Genomic DNA, 17,311 nt, shown 5'->3' with positions numbered 1-17,311 from the left:
GGAGGAGGAGGAAGATTTGTGTACCTTCATATGACCAGCCAGAATCTGTCTATAAGATCATAACCGTCTGTCACAGTTTCAGCATAACTGAACCTGTATTCACCTTTTGTGCTCCCTTGAGGCACCCACTTAAAGTTCTGGCTCTAGGTTATCACCTTTCTTAGAGACACACACGGATCTCCCTCTATAAGCTGCACAGCTCCCTGCCTTGCATTGTGATATCTCCAGCAAGCCAGTCTTCCTAAAAGGAACTTTTATTGTTTTTATATGCATGCTAAAAGCTAACCAGAAGTCACCCATCGGTCTTATGGGACCCTAGTAGGCCAAGATCTTTACAACACTTCTGCAAGTGTTGGTCCTCCTTTAGACAAAAAGTCCTGTCTGTCTGTTGAATCAGAAAAAAATGCCCTGAGTCAGTTCAAATGCAGTCTTTTTATGCCAAAATGTCCTTTCTTTGGCTTTTGGCCTCTGAAAACCCAGCTCAGGCCTGTATAATCAAGCATCCATAGGGGATGGTACCCCTCTGGAGGTGAGTGCTTCACCTTAATTCCCTGCCCATCCCTCGTTCTTAGTTCCTGATAGAGATGTGATGATTCTCTCCCACTGGAGAGGCATAGATTTCCTGGACCACAGTGATACATAAGCCATTGGTACACTTAATACAATATGGTTCCCAAAGGTACTGTGTGCAGTCATCTAGAAGGCTCTGATACAGCTAAGTCACGATTTGGTAGACTGATTTTTTGAACATGAATGAGGCTGGTTTTCGAAAAGGAAACTAAAAGGCTAATTAACCTGAAAAATGCATAATACAATATTAATAGTCTCTGGTCAGAAATACTCAGAACTGGAAAAGAAAGAGTGGGTGCAGATTGTGAAGAAGATGAATCATAGCAATGAGAAATTTTCTTGCTATGTGACCTAAACGGTCGTTTTCTTTAGTTCAGCTTATTATTTTTAACTATACTCCCTTGTATGCTGCATCCTAAATGATTTTTCTTCATCCTTGGGGTGTACACACTTCGAGGAGTTGTAGGTTGTCATCTCCCAATGTAGTTGCTGCTTAGCTAAGCGATCTCTCTAGATCTTGTTTGGCAAACCAACTTTCCACATTTCACCCATTCAAAAACAAGCCAATATTTTTTAAAAAAGAAAAGACTAGTGATTTTGGGTGTCACAAGAGCTAAACAATGTGAGAATCAGGCCCTTTTAAGTGGGGAGTCCAAAATCACTCATTTTTGAAAAAGTTCACCATAATATTTTATGCTCAAACAGTAACTGCACCCCCAAACTGTAAATAAATAAATAACCATTGTGGATATATTGTAACATGTTTCTTTTTTTGTTCCTTTAAAAAGGGTCTTGGAACTTGCAACATCCCTTTCTAGATCAATTTTGGGCTTTGGCTCTGATGAAGTTCCACATGGATGTAAAATCTGCCTGCATGGGCTAGCTTGTAGGATTGGGGCCCTACTCTCTCTGTGCCTCATTTCTCCTTCTGTAGCTTGTGTGTGTGCATGTGTGTTAAGATAAACTCATGAGTGCATGAGAGGTATTCAGGTACTGTAGTGACCAGAACCACTGAGAACCCTGTACATAAAAAAAAATCCAACTAACTGATTGCCCATGGGAGATTCTGGGAGTTCAACGCTTTTGGAGATCAAGGCACTTATTTAGATGCCTAACTATGGATTTATAAAAAGAAAAGGAGTACTTGTGGCACCTTAGAGACTAACAAATTTATTAGAGCATAAGCTTTTGTGAGCTACAGCTCACTTCATCGGATGCATTTGGTGGAAAAAACAGAGGGGAGATTTATATACACACACAGAGAACATGAAACAATGGGTTTATCATACACACTGTAAGGAGAGTGATCACTTAAGATAAGCCATCACCAACAGCAGGGGGGGGAAAGGAGGAAAACCTTTCATGGTGACAAGCAAGGTAGGCTAATTCCAGCAGTTAACAAGAATATCTGAGGAACGGGGGGGATGAGGTGGGGGGAGAAATAACATGGGGAAATAGTTTTACTTTGTGTAATGACTCATCCATTCCCAGTCTCTATTCAAGCCTAAGTTAATTGTATCCAGTTTGCAAATTAATTCCAATTCAGCAGTCTCTCGTTGGAGTCTATTTTTGAAGCTTTTTTGTTGAAGGATAGCTACTCTTAGGTCTGTAATCGAGTGACCAGAGAGATTGAAGTGTTCTCCAACTGGTTTTTGAATGTTATAATTCTTGACGTCTGATTTGTGTCCATTCATTCTTTTATGTAGAGACTGTCCAGTTTGACCAATGTACACGGCAGAGGGGCATTGCTGGCACATGATGGCATATATCACATTGGTAGATGCGCAGGTGAACGAGCCTCTGATAGTGTGGCTGATTTGATTAGGCCCTATGATGGTATCCCCTGAATAGATATGTGGACAGAGTTGGCAATGGGCTTTGTTGCAAGGATAGGTTCCTGGGTTAGTGGTTCTGGTGTGTGGTTGCTAGTGAGTATTTGTTTCAGATTGGGGGGCTGTCTGTAAGCAAGGACTGGCCTGTCTCCCAAGATCTGTGAGAGTGATGGGTCGTCCTTCAGGATAGGTTGTAGATCCTTAATGATGTGTTGGAGAGGTTTTAGTTGGGGGCTGAAGGTGATGGCTAGTGGTGTTCTGTTATTTTCTTTGTTGGGCCTGTCCTGTAGTAGGTGACTTCTGGGTACTCTTCTGGCTCTGTCAATCTGGTTCTTCACTTCAGCAGGTGGGTATTGCAGTTGTATTTATGAGACTATCTTTTGGTACTCAGGTGAAAATGTTGAAAAAAATGTCAGAAGACCACATTTTGTGTAAGGGGTTTGATCCTGGTTCTGAGCATTCTGGTCCCAATCAAAGAAAGCACCAAAGCACTTGCTTAACTGTAAGATTGTGTGTAGTTCCATGGCTTCAGTGGACCTATGCATGTGCTGATATGCTTTGCTGGATAATGGACAGAGTGCTCAGCACCTTGCATTGTTGAACCATAGGTACATAACTACCCCCTACATAAATGTAGATGCTGCATATTTTCTAAAGTTTCTTGGCTTTGTTTTTTAAAATACAACTTTCTATAAGGATCATAAAGATTTCTCCATTTACAGTTTGCAATATTATAGAATAGACAGGCTATTGCTCCTCCTTTCCTTAGGATATTCTGACTTCTGTTGGTACTGAAGTCACTTAGGTGGACTAATATAATAATGATATTAAATAATGCTACATTTTATTTTATGATACCTATCTGCTGCAGCACTCTAGGAACTTCCAAGTAACATAGTTTAAACCATTAAAATATTAAAACACAGAACCAGTGAACCATAAAAAATAATGCCACATGGATAAATAAAATAATTGGGTTGTGCCAAAAGCTTTTTCACATAAAAGATGCTTCTCTCTCTCTCTCTCTAAACAGCACAAGTCTGGCATTTCTTAACTCTGAGGGCAGCATGACACAGAGACATGGAGAGACAAACATACTCCCTGTAACTAACATCTTCTTGGAAGCCCTAATGGAAGACTATAGTAGTTATGAATTTAATTGGCATACTTTTTCAGGCCCAGTGACTAAAAACGTGAGTTACAGTGTTACATGTCAATAGTAATGAATCTCATGGATGTTACTAAAACCTCCTATTGAAAAGATTAAGAAAAAGACTTTGCTAAGAAATGCTACATACATAGCTTTTACCAAGTAGGAATAAATAACTGCTGTCCTTGCTTGCACTGGGGCACATATTGGGAAAGAAGGAACATCATAGTGGTAGTCCCAAACCAGCACCCAAGCAGTGCTGTATACAGTCTCTGCTGCCACCCAGAATCCCTTGAGAGAGCACTAGGAGAAATAGCTGGCAAGATGGTGAGCCCATGGCCTGAGGCATGGTGGTCATGGAGAAAATTGTGGTATCCTAGATTGTAAATTGGTCTATGCATATGCTACGTTAGCAGCAAATATTGTCTGGCAGAATATCAAATACGGACATTGCTCCATTCAGAGAAGTAGCAATATATGCCCTTTGATATGTTGAGCTGCCCATCCTAAGACAACATGTTGGAAACTGCCCATCCTACTGACAATGGCAGGCTGTCTTTTGTGCCAGCCAAGCCTCCAGCACTATACCACTGGATTTGCTCAGAGCAAGATTTTGCTCTGAGTATTTTGAGCCTAGTTCTGTTCTTGAAGGCATTTAAACAACTCCCATGGAAATCATTGAGAACTTCTGACGTGGATCTGAGGGAAGAATGTGGTCCATTAAGACGTACTGCCATCCATGTGTGCAAATTTCTTCATTTGGTTGTTGTTAAAAAGTAATTTACCAAAGAGTTCTAGAATGACGTAAATTAAAAAATAACCTTTTGCATCTGACCTAGTACTTAAAGAAATACAGTAAAGTCTGGATGAAATTTATCCTCTTTATTAGGACAACACAAGACCTATACATCGCTTAATTCAACTAAATAGGGTTGACTTTCATTCTCTGAGAATTGAAAAATTCACTTAAAAGCAAGTGAACAGATATTGAAACTGACGCATCACTAAGACAAGTTCACCATACTTTGGAAAATATCCAGCTATAAACTTGGCCTAGAAAGGCTCAGGAATATTGTATTTTTTTAAGTATGGGAGTATCGAATAGACACTAGCAGTAGTTTAACGTTATACTGTCATACAATTCTCTTGCTAGTAAACAGTTGGAAAGCAGACAGTAACAATAGTTCCATACATCTCTGACCATTTTACAGAGCTATGTGTGTTTGTCCCTTATCTGAAAGCATTACACTAAATGATCATTGAACTGGCCATCTATCATGGAGTTCATTCTAAAATACTTACAAGTTTAACACCCAGAATGATCAGGGTAATTACTTGTTCCTGAAACATATGCCATAATTTATGAATATTAAACATAAGCAAGAGATCAAATCCTGATGTGAGCAGAGATCCAAGCAATCATCTTGACATTTACTCCATTAGAACCTTTCTTTCACTAAGACAGTGAGAACATACTTATGTAACCATATAAATCAATGCAACAAGAGGCATAGGTAGATAGATATAAATTATTATGCATTAGCACAGCAAAGAAATAAGTATATAAACACAATTTGTGCACTTGGATTTCAATTACATTTTGCAAATGTCATGATTCAGGGTTTTATCATGCTTTTTTATTACCTCACCAGAGAGGAATACTTGGAACATAAATAATAAGGTTCCTTTTCCCGTCGTTTATTCCCTACACATTTCAATGTTCAGTGTAATTTAGCTGAGAAAACTGTGTACTCTGAATTAAACTGCCAAAAACTGGTGTTCTGTCATCCTACAATATTTTGACCAAGATTCTTTCTAATACTGGGATCCAGTAGGTGCAGGAACAAAGAGGAGGGTGGCGCTTGATATGGTTCCCTGGGCTTATGGGTTGATCTGCACTAGCTCAGACTGCTCTAACTCATGCAAATTGGCTGTAGTCCCCAAATGACCGTGCACCAGTGGGAGATTGCTGGAGCGTAACACGCTCAGGTTGCATCACTTCCCCACCTCTCCTCATTCCACCAACATGTGGGCCATAGGAGCAGACCATACTGACTCTAAGCTCACTTGGAAGTCCTCCATGCGGAAAGAATCTCCATTTGGGAGTTTCAGGAGCTTCCACTCCTTTTGTGATGCAGGAGTGATGGAAAGAGGCAGAGTCAGGTACTATTCAGTAATTTTTTGTAATTTATGGATTTTTGTTTTTATTCCCCATTGTCTATTACCCGCTGAGGACCTGAATCTGCCTCCTTTTACTCTGGCTGAGTATTAGCTTACTTCGGAAATGGTTCAGCTGAAGTCAGACAAGTGGAAGAAAGCCAATAATATATAGACATAGTAAAAGGAATGACTTAGATACAGATAAGCTGGTTAGCTTGACATCCGTCCTGGGCAAAATAATAAAACAGATGATATAAGATGCTATCCTTAAAGGATGGGAATTTAATGAATGCCAGTCAACATGGATGTATGGAATGTAGTTCTTGTCAGATGAACTTATTATACTTCTGGTTGTAAAGGTGTTGATGTGGAACATTTAGACTTCTTTAGGGCATTGTTAGTACCACACAGCATTCTGCGAAGTGCTGAGCTAATCCTAACCCTTGCTGCTTTAAGGGCTCTCAGAACCTTGCTGAAAACCCCTACTGACTGGTTCTTAGCCATGGGGTCAATGATGGCTTTAGGGTTTAGCTGAATAAGCTTTTGGGGGAGGAGGGGTCACACTGCAAAATCCTCTGCTCTGAATTTCTGCTGCCATTGCTCCTGTGCCAATATCTTCCAGAACTTTAACAAGAGGATACCTCTCCCTGATCTGAGAGACTCACAGGGTTCATTCTTGGGCCTTCTGGATGCCATTCCCAAATATGCATGCCAGCTGGTGTTTTGGGGTTTGAGATAGAAGCCAGGAATCCTTGCTTCTATCTATTTTATCTAGCTTAGATATTTCAAAGTTACTTATCAATTGCTATATCAGCAAGGGAGATTATACAAAAAATTAGCAACGCAGGGGCAGACAGTGGGGTCTGCCTGTAGCTGCGTGCCACCAGGAGCCTCTTCCCATGGATGTGGGGCTGGAGTAGATTATGTACTCTAGGCAGATTATCCTCTAAACCAGTGGTTTTCAAACTTCTGTATTGGTGACCCCTTTCACACAGCAAGCCTCTGAGTGTGCCCCCCCCATAAATAAAAAAAACAATTTTTTACATATTTAACACTATTAAAAATGCTGGAGGCGAATTGGGGTTTGGGGTGGAGTGTCAGCTTGCGCCCCTCATGTAATCTCGTGATGCCCTGAGGGGTCACAACTCCCAGTCTGAGAACCCCTGCTCTAATCTCTCCCGGAATGTGTCCCTGGGGACTGGAACAGGGAGGACAACTTGTGTGGGGCTGAGTGCTGAAGGAGACTGGCTTCTTGCTTGAAAATCCCATGTGTCTGCTGAAAACATGCAGAAAGAGAGAGAATATAATCAGGAATAGACTGAGGGAACCATGGGAGAATGGAAAAAATACGTTTTCTTCATCGCCTAAACTACAAAACCCAGAAAAATAGGAGCAGTGAGTCTAACAAAGCCAACCCAGTTCTGCTGAAGATAGTGAAGAGCAAAAAGAACTTTGAAAAACATAAAAAAAAAGAATATAAAATATTACAGTTCCCCCACTGTGAATAGGAGGAATACATTTGTGGTATCTTTTTGGTTATCTGCAGTATTATAATTTGCAGAACATGTAGCTAACCTACAAATGCTCCAGACTCATGCATTTCATTTCAAATATAAGCATAACAATTCATTAAAAAGTACTCATTTTCTATCTCGTGTAATCTATGAAACCAGCTCTGAAAAGTGCACATTAGCTACGGGCATCATCTATCAGTGTCACTGTCTGCCCAAACTTTAATGAAGAAAGTACACACATAACAAATTTGGAATGGATGGAATATTATTTTTTAACATTGTCATTGTGTTTTTCAAAAGGGTCTAACTTCAAGTTATATATAATAAACATTTTTTCCTCCTCTATCCCTGAAGTCAAAAATGATCAAGTCAGGTATTCATTGTATTTGCTATTCTAAGTCTTTCCCTTTGTTTGATTATAAAACCCAGAAACAATATTTTCTTCCATCAGGAGCATCTGTATCCTTGGCAGAATCCTAGGCACTTTTGTTGGCATTCTGTAGTTGCTTGATGGTGGGCCATGTGGTTAAGCTATAGACTTACTGTCTGAACTGCCTCATCCTCTATTTGACTCACTGTTAATGCAAAAGTGCACTCTACTTCTTATTTTCCATATGATTGTGACAGATACTTGGTATCAACATAGGAAGCTATTCCCCAACATGTATTACATTGTTTGAATTTGTTGTCTCCCAGGTTTGAGTCCAGTGGGCTGAGTTTTCTGAATTTTTTCAAGAGAGAAACACCCTGTCCATCTGAGGAAATGGGATTTATGAGTTGGGAGATGACAGTGCAGGGGGTGAATGCAGCTGAATGTAGTATAATGACTTAGCTATTTTACTTGTATTTTAAAAAAAATTGATCAAGCAACAGCAGGCTTTACAGGAAGGATAGTGCTCAAATTGTCCTCTAGAGAGCTCATCCAAAAAACATGATAGTTTATCAAGAGATTAGGAGAATATCTACTGCTTAGTTCATGCTTTGACCCTAAAGGTTAATAGGAAATACAAGGTTGGGGAAGAATAGTCAAGAGGTAGATTTGGGACTTTCTTTTTCCATAGAAAATATTCTTGAAAGACAGGTAGGAAAGAAGGAGCAGAGAAAGAAGGATGGTATGGTGAAAATGGCTATTAGCACTATTTGAACAGTGGGCTGTAATTACAGTTCTAAATTTCCTATTAAAAATAGATGTATTTTCAGTCAAGATATATAACATGACCTCATGGTACCTCAGTATCACAATAATAGTGTCATGCAGGTTTCCAATCTGTAGCACCTATTAAAGGATTAATTGGCCATAATGCATTTGTTACCTGAAATCCTACCTTTGCTGTCGTGACTCTTGGACTGATAAAACCTATGTTTCTCAGCACTTGAAATGTCTCAGAAAAGGCTTTTCAGGCTGGGAATGCTGTATTTCCAGAATTGTTTGACAATAAATAAGCACAGCTTTGGTACATAATATTATGAAGAACCACAGGGAATGGACAGATGTAAACATACACACTTAATGTTTCCAGCAAACACTGTCCACGTTACATTTTTGGGCAGATGTATTACTTCACTGAAAATTAGTTGCCTTGAACGTATTTACTGGAAGAATCAATGGTATTCCTCTGAGGTGTTGTTTTTATTGTTGTTCACTTTACTTGGGAGATTTTGGGGACTGACATTGCTATGTAAAATTGGGGATTAAATCACATCTGGCACCCATGGGACATTTTACAAGCATTGGGATATTATTAATTGCACTGTCCTAACCCATTTTCAGTATGAGTAATTACATAGGGCCTGATCTAGCACCTAGTGGAGTCAAAGGACCCTTACAAATTTGCATCCACAGTTTTAATGGAAGGTATTTATACTTCTTAACTTTTCTAAGAGCTGTTGTGTTGTAAAGCACCATGGGCAATGCTAGAGGCAGCTGCATATCACAGGAGGATGAAGCAGCCAGCCGACACATTAATTATTTTCTAAAGCACTTTGGGATCCCTCTGGAAGACTGATACAATATACATGCAATATCTGTTAGGATTATTTATTACTTTTAGCACAGGCACCAGGCAATCGCTAGGTTCATCTAATCATACTGAAAACGCACGTGGAGAATGAGACATGATACAGTGATCTTCTTCAGAAAGTGACCTTACAGTTCAGCAACTTCACTGGCCCTTGTTCTTGATAAAGTCTGAAATTTCCCTTGGTTTGCTGGCAACAATTTTTTACATTGTTTTATGCTGCTCTTCATTGTGAGCCCTCAATGGACTCCTTGAGACTCATGATAACCAGTGAACCTGCTGGGTAAAAAGCTGATAGGTCACTGACTAAAGCTCATGAGCTCGCAGGGCCCAGTTTTGCTATAGTTCGTATCAGCTCTGGGGAAAAAAAGATAAAACAAAACGAATGACCAGACAACCAGAAACCAACACACTGGACTTGTTCTGTCAGCTATGCAGCCCTTTTTTCAGGAATTTGCAAAGGAAGAAAAATTAGGGGTCAGATTTAAATGCACCTGCACTGGCCACTGTCGGAAGACAGGATCCTGGGCTAGGCTGACCTTTGGTCTGACTCATTATGGTTGTTGTTATATTCTTAAATGAAACTCCAGTTCTTTAAATGCACTTTGTCAGCCATTCAAAATAATGACAGGTTTCAGAGTAGCAGCCGTGTTATTCTGTATTTGCAAAAAAGAAAAGGAGCACTTGTGGCACCTTAGAGACTAACAAATTTATTTGAGCATAAGCTTTCGTGAGCTACAGCTCACTTCATCGGATGCATTCAGTGGAAAATACAGTGGGCATCTTAAGTGATCACTCTCTTTACAGTGTGTATGGTAACACCCATTGTTTCATGTTCTCTATGTATATAAATATCCCCACTGCATTTTCCACTGAATGCATCCATAGCTCACAAAAGCTCATTCAAAATAATGTTGCAGTTTGCCAGCAAAGACATATTTTCCTCTCATGTATTGATGCTTTGTAAATCTTTACTTGGGAGTAGCAAAAGACACTTCACAGAAATATTGTGTGCCCCAGATAGCATTTCACAATCTGGATCATTTGTATAGCTTTCTACATAGCATGTGCGATAATACCGGGAGCAGTGGTTAAATAATCATTGTTTTTAAGTGTGTCTTAAAATAAGCAAAACAAAACACATATTTGATCAGTTTGTTTACGGAAATTTTAACAGGGATGAAAAAGTAGAAATTTCAGTATATGTGACACTAAAATTTAGCAGCTCATGTTGCAGAGAGGAATGGAAAATTGCAGCCTTAAATCAATGTTATGTGGTAACAAACCAAAACAACAGATTGTTTGGGGTTCTTGAAGAACCCACTTCTCCCTGGTAATATATGGTTGTCAATATCACTTAGCAACACATTCTTTGTCAAGTTTATAGTGAGAATACCTGACACAGGCAGGTAAGGAATTAGTTTTAAGGCTGATGTCTTTTTGGTGGCTCATGCTGAGAATTATATTATTTATATTAACTGGTAAAATAACCGGGAAGCACACAAGCAATTACGTCAATTTTATGGTTAGTGCTCTGCTCATAAATCTGTGTAATGATGGCATCTCTGTTATGAGACTATATTTAACTTATTGGTTGTGGTAATTGTATTGAACAAGTAAATGTCCACTATGAGAGGAAGATACCAGGGTTATGATATCTGCAGTAAGTTATTGGTTAAAATATAAATAGGAAGAACAGATTAGGGCTTTTTAAGAAGCACAATTAATTGAAAAATTGCCTAATTAACGACAGTTTGAACAATGATCCTTTTTATTACGTATGTTTGTTTTCTTGGAAGATACGGTCTCAAGAAGGCTAAAGGCACAGGAAATTGAAATTCTCCATTTATTCACATACTTTTCCCCTCGTGTGCAGTGGAATCAGTGTTTAAAGCCATTGGATGAGATGAAATTATATGTGGAGCGGTCTCCTCTTTTGTTTGGTCAGAAGAGATTTCTTTTTTCTGATACCTTACTCTGAGCTTTCCTCCTAAGTAAATCTAACTGCATAAATTTTTGCCTGGTGGCTGGGGTTTGGGACTGAGCTGGAATTCAATATCTATATACTCAAGACTTCAGGCCAGACTTAAATCACAGCCCCAGCTGCAAAAATATTGAGCTTCATCCAATAAACTAGTGTCTTCATAGAAAATCATTAAAACATGGGCTTCTGATTCCCATTTACTCAAGTCAAATAAGAAAACCTGACATCACTTCAGGTTTCAGAGTAGCAGCCGTGTTAGTCTGTATTCGCAAAAAAGAAAAGGAGTACTAGTGGCACCTTAGAGACTAACAAATTTATTTGAGCATAAGCTTTTGTGAGCTACAGCTCACTTCTATCTGTTAAGAAAGATGAATTGTAGCCTGTATTTTAATTTTGTCTTAATATAAGTTGCAAAAATATTTCCCCCTTTAGCAAGCCCAGAAGTTGATTTTTAATGTGCTACCCTTGGCCCAGCACATTTAAGCCAAATGTGCTGAAGTAAAAATAGCTTCTGAATTGGCTACTTCTTAGAAGAAATTACCCATTTTGAGAGGTTACTAGACCTGCTAAGTATCTGCAAAAAATTCTCTGGTGTTGTCTGTCCAAAGTGGTTTACTACCTGACAGCAACTATGTGTTCAGGGCTGTCAGCAGGAGTTAGAACAGGGGTGGGCAAACTTTTTGGGCCGAGGGCCACATCTGAGTGAGGAAATTGTGTGCAGGACTGGGGCAGGGGGTTGGAGTGCAGGGTGTGGGAGGGGGTGCAGTGTGCAGGAACAGACTCAGGGCAAGGGATTGGGGGAGAGGAGGGGTGCGGGGTGTATGAGGGGGCTCGGGAAGGGGGTTGGGTGCAGGAGGGGTGCAGACTGCAGGGGGAGGCTCAGGGCAGGGGGTTGGGTGTGGGGGTGTGGCAGGGGGTTGGGGTGCATGGGGGTGCAGGTGCAGCATGGGGCTCAGGGCAGGGGGTTGGGGTGCAGGAGGGGTGTGGGGTGAGGCAGGAGTTCAGGGCAGGGGTTGGAGTGCAACGGGGCACAGGGTAGGGGATTGGGGTGCAGGAGGGGTGTTGCAGGGGGCTTAGGGCAAGGAGTTGGGGTGCGGCCTCTGGTCCGGCGCCGCTTACCTAAAGTGGCTCCGGGGTGGCAGCGGTGTGCACTGGAGCTAGGGCAGGCTCCCTGCATACCTGTCCTGGCCCCATGCCATGCCGCTCCAGGAAGCGGCGGCACCACATCCCTGTGCAGCCCCTGGGGGGGCACAGGGCTCCACGCGCTGCCCTTGCCATGCTTCCAGGTACCTCCTCTGAAGCTCACATTGACCGCTGTTCCCGGCCAATGGGAGCTGCGGGGGGGGGGCGGTGCCTGGAGGTAAAGGCAATGTAGGGAGCCCTCAGAGTTCGGCCACCCCCCTCCCCGGGGCCCCAAGGATGTGGTGCGGCCGCTTCTGAGAGCTGTGCTGGACCTGTGGCACCATGGGGGCAATCCCGCGGGTGGGATCCAAAGCCCTGATAGGCCAGATCCGGCTCACGGGCCATAGTTTGCCCACCCCTGAGTTAGAAGAACATATTAGGAAAATTAGAAAAGTATCCATTGTAGGGCGTTTGTCCGCTACTCATGTGTACACAAATCACTGCAGAATGAAGCAACAGACTCAGACTTGCCATAGAAAGGAGATGAGAGTATGTCATAGACCTTCCCTATTGATTTGAAAATAAACCCCCTCCTTCTAGGCTGATTCTAAATGAAGTGATTTTGGTGTTTGGAGATGAGTCATCATGTACACAGATCTAGGGTTAGCAGATAGCAACTGTGGAAAAAACAGGATGGGAGTGGAGGGTAATAAGCGCCTATATAAGAAAAACTCCCCCAAAACAGGACTGTCCCTTTAAAAATGGGACATCTGGTCACCCTACACAGATCTGGCATTGAGAATTACCATTGTTTATGGAGAACATCACCAGCCGCAATGTTTTGGGGTCCCTTGCAGTTAATAAACAAACCAATTTGTAGAGATGAGTCAGAAAATAGCCACTGCTTGCTGATGTCCACAAGTACCTTTAAAATGTCACTGCTGAGGCCACTGCTCAGGGATGATGCCATAAAGTCAGCTAGCATTCCTGTAAGTGCCATGTCATTTCCAAGTATTATGCCACTAGCACTGGCAATTTTGGAAATGAGGTGGAAATTTGGTGATTCAGCTCATGTAGGAGTTACAAAGTACTTGCTTTCAGCCACTTTCAACCTAATGTTCATATGATGATTTAAGAAAAAGCACAAGTCAAAGACAGCTTGCCTCTTTAGAGACGTGGGAATACTTAGGGCTTTTAGCTGTTGGATGAGTACAGGGCTGAAATCCTAGCTGTTACAGATTACTTGCTGAGTAGCAACTGGCAGGAAAGGGTGAATGTCACAAGACCAGCCCTAAGGGTTTTGATGGGTATTTTCTTGGCAAGGTAGATTGAAATAAGTAGCGAAGGGAAGAGAGAGAGAGTGATTTCCAGTCTGCAAATGTTAAGAAAAATAAGGTTATTTTTGGTTTCCTTCCTTCTGATAATAATAAAAATGATATTAGAATTCTGACATCAATGGTAGGAGTGTTGCTCTGATCCTTCATATAGTCAAAGAGCACAGGTTTGAAATTAAAATGACTGACTGCTGTGACATGATGAGTATATTTTTCCCTTAAAAAGTATCTTTCTGAAAATAGATTTGTCTCTGCTAAGCAAAAAGCAGATGAAATGTACCAAAGCATTCAGGAAAGACTGTTATAATAATAACATGTATCATTTCATTGTGAAATGTTATTCCACTGAACTGTCTGGGTCTTTTTTTTTTTTTTTTTTCCAAAAGAATCTCTCTGAACTAGCAGCACTGTGTTACTCCACAGTCTCTACTTTACATAATGGCTGGTTCATTCCCTGGTTTGTGTCCATCTCAAATAAACCAATTATATTTTTCTCCCTCATCATTTAAAAAAAGGCCTTACTGAACTTCTCATAGATCCCTGCCCATAATAGTGCTCATGATAGCCCCAAACACCATACATTACTCAGCTGGTTTTTGGGCCATGTTACTGCATACATTTCCAATACTTCCTACGTTCTCTCCATGCCCCCCCTCCCCCGATCTGTCTTGAGTCTGCAGATCTGATGTACTTTCATTGTTAGTTAGGTCTCTTTGGAGTTTTTTTATTTTACAGGTATATTTAGCATTCAGTTGTACTTACAAGGCCTGATCTAAAGCCGATTGAAGATAATGGAAAGACTCTCATAGAATCCAGTGGAATTTGGATCAGGCCAATATACTGTACAAATAGGAGGATTACCCACTATGCATTTAAGGGAAGTATTTTATTTGATGCTTAAAAGCCTGTGACATCTCTATTAAACAGCTACCTACAAGCATTTGATCAGATAAAATGGATGTTGTTTTCAGCCAAAGATGCGCTTTCATACCATGACTAAAACACAGGGGAGAAAAAGAATGTTCTAACAAGACTTGAACCCATCATCACCCTGATCATGACACTTGTATATTGCCCCACTTTCTCTGGACACTTGTCTAGCCAGGGCTGTCCTGTGGGTGCTTCATTTGTAGAAATAACTACATAGAAATAACTAATAACTCAGATTGTTATCTTTCTCACCTAAGGTGCACAGGATGCATGTCAGGTCCGAGGGCCTGCAGCTGCACCTGTTCAGTCATCAGGCAGCCAGCAAATATAGTTGTGCCACAGGAGAACTCCCTGAATGGCTAAGGCAGTTAAGTGGCTTGCTCTTAAGCCCAGCACCTGCAGAGGGTCAGTGGCTGCTCAACGCATACACTTGTGGATTCTGTACCTCCCTGTACTTGCTTCACTTCAAACCCTGCACCTTGTTCCATCCTTGCTCCTGCCCTGCATTCAACTAGACCCTGCCTTCCTTGGCTCCAGGTCATCTGGTTCTCAGCCTCAGCTTTGATTCCTGTCTCTGACTCTGTCTTGACCCTTGGCTGTGGCATTTGGACTCTGACTTCAGTTATGACCTTTGACTCTGGATCCTGGCTCTGCTTTGTCCTTGGGCTCTGGCATTTGGATTCCGACCCCTAGGCTGGGCTGCTGTTCTGACCCGGTCTCCTGTCAATGGGGGGGAGAGAATGTGTGCACCTTCCCCATCTGATGGGGAAGAGCACACTCTGTGGGGTTGTGGAGGGGTAAGTGCCTGTGCATGTGTCTGGGGGAGATCTAGGGGAAAAGATCTGGACCCTGTTAATGAACCTCAGCCAAACCAATGTAAAAATGCCTGCTATAATATTACTGATGGAATTTTCAAACGTACTATTCTCATCCAGCTTAAAGCCCCCTTAGCATAGGCAGCCAACCAGCACGGCTGATTTCCTTGTCACCCGTGACAACATGACTTTTAAGAACACTGTAGAACACATGGAGAAATATAATTGGGGATGTGTTTCTGTAATAGGAGGCTCGGGAATGACAGGAAAACTGTTGAAAATTCACAGTGTAGTGTATGCGAGTAGCATTGGTCCAAACCAGTGGTGTTTTAAGGTAATTCTATTTCTTAAGCAAGGAAACCTGGGGTTTGCAATTATCTGCTAGAGAATCAGATGATGAGGCGGCATGGGAGAAGGGGTTTGGAGAAAACCTTCACTAAAAGCAGATGCTACACCCAGGGCCGGCTCTACCTTTTTTGCCTCCCTGAGCAGCACTCCGATTTCAGCGGGCGGCTGAAGATAGAGGCTGCCGCAGAATTGCCGCCACCACAGAAAAGCCCTATCGGCTTGGAGCCAGCCCTGGCTACACCCAGTCTGCTCCTTTTTGTAAGAAAGATTTGTGGCTCCTTATACAATTTCCCCAGGCTTTCTACCACTGAGTTTGCCAGATGAACTTAGCCTTATTTCTTAGTTACTGAGTCATCTAGGGCACTAGATGGTCAGGAACTGGAGAAGTCTTCCTAGCATAGGAGGTAGCATGAATGTGAAATCAAGACAGGAGAACTGAGATAAGACACAGTAAGGAGAAAACACTGGCAGACACCAAAGACTTAGAAGTGAACAGCATAAGGGAAACCTCTGAATCAGTGCTGGGGCTGAAGGATAAGAAAATAGGATGGAAGACATGAGAGGTATAGGGGCAGGGAGGAAGAAAATGCTTGCTGGATAATATTGATTCCTTGGACCTTGTCGGAAAAAGAGGTGGATGAGAAAGAGAAAAGGCTGGGAAGAGATTTTGAGAGACTCAAAGACAGAGAAAGCAGTGCAAGAGTTAACCATCAGACTGACACAGTCCTATAAAAGCATTCAGGGCAAAGAAAGTAACGAGAAAACATAATATTAGCAAAATGTGTAATAAATGTGTTAGTTTTCAGAGTAGCAGCCGTGTTAGTCTGTATTCGCAAAAAGAAAAGGAGTACTTGTGGCACCTTAGAGACTAACAAATTTATTTGAGCATAAGCTTTCGTAAGCTACAGCTCACTTCATCGGATGCATTTGGTGGAAAATACAGTGGGGAGATTGATATACACACACAGAGAACATGAAACAATGGGTTTTATCATACACACTGTAAGGAGAGTGATCACTTAAGATGAGCCATCACCAGCAGCAGGGGGAGAAAGGAGGAAAGCCTACCTTGCTTGTCACCATGAAAGGTTATTTCCAGCAGTTAACAAGAACATCTGAGGAACAGTGGGGGGGTAGGGTGGGGGGGAGAAATAACATGGGGAAATAGTTTTACTTTGTGTAATGACTCATCCATTTCCAGTCTCTATTCAAGCCTAAGTTAATTGTATCCAGTTTGCAAATTAATTCCAATTCAGCAGTCTCTCGTTGGAGTCTGTTTTTGACATTTTTTGTTGAAGGATAGCCACCCTCAGGTCTGTAATCGAGTGACCGGAGAGATTGAAGTGTTCTCCGACTGGTTTTTGAATGTTATAATTCTTGACGTCTGATTTGTGTCCATTCATTCTTTTACGTAGAGACTGTCCAGTTTGACCAATGTACATGGCAGAGGGGCATTGCTGGCACATAATGGCATAGATCACATTGGTAGATGCGCAGGTGAATGAGCCTTTGATAGTGTGGCTGATGTGATTAG

General features: G+C 41.6%; 1 protein-coding gene across 2 annotated transcripts in view; it reads left to right on the top strand.

The window, feature by feature from the left end:
• GRM8 (glutamate metabotropic receptor 8) overlaps positions 1 to 17,311 on the top strand; it is a 481,798-nt gene that overhangs the window by 31,947 nt on the left and 432,540 nt on the right. The window lies entirely within an intron of this gene.

The sequence above is a fragment of the Dermochelys coriacea genome, chromosome 1 (genome assembly GCF_009764565.3).
Source record: "Dermochelys coriacea isolate rDerCor1 chromosome 1, rDerCor1.pri.v4, whole genome shotgun sequence".
Taxonomy (NCBI): Eukaryota; Metazoa; Chordata; order Testudines; family Dermochelyidae; genus Dermochelys; species Dermochelys coriacea.
This window is presented reverse-complemented; position numbering and strand designations above follow the sequence as displayed.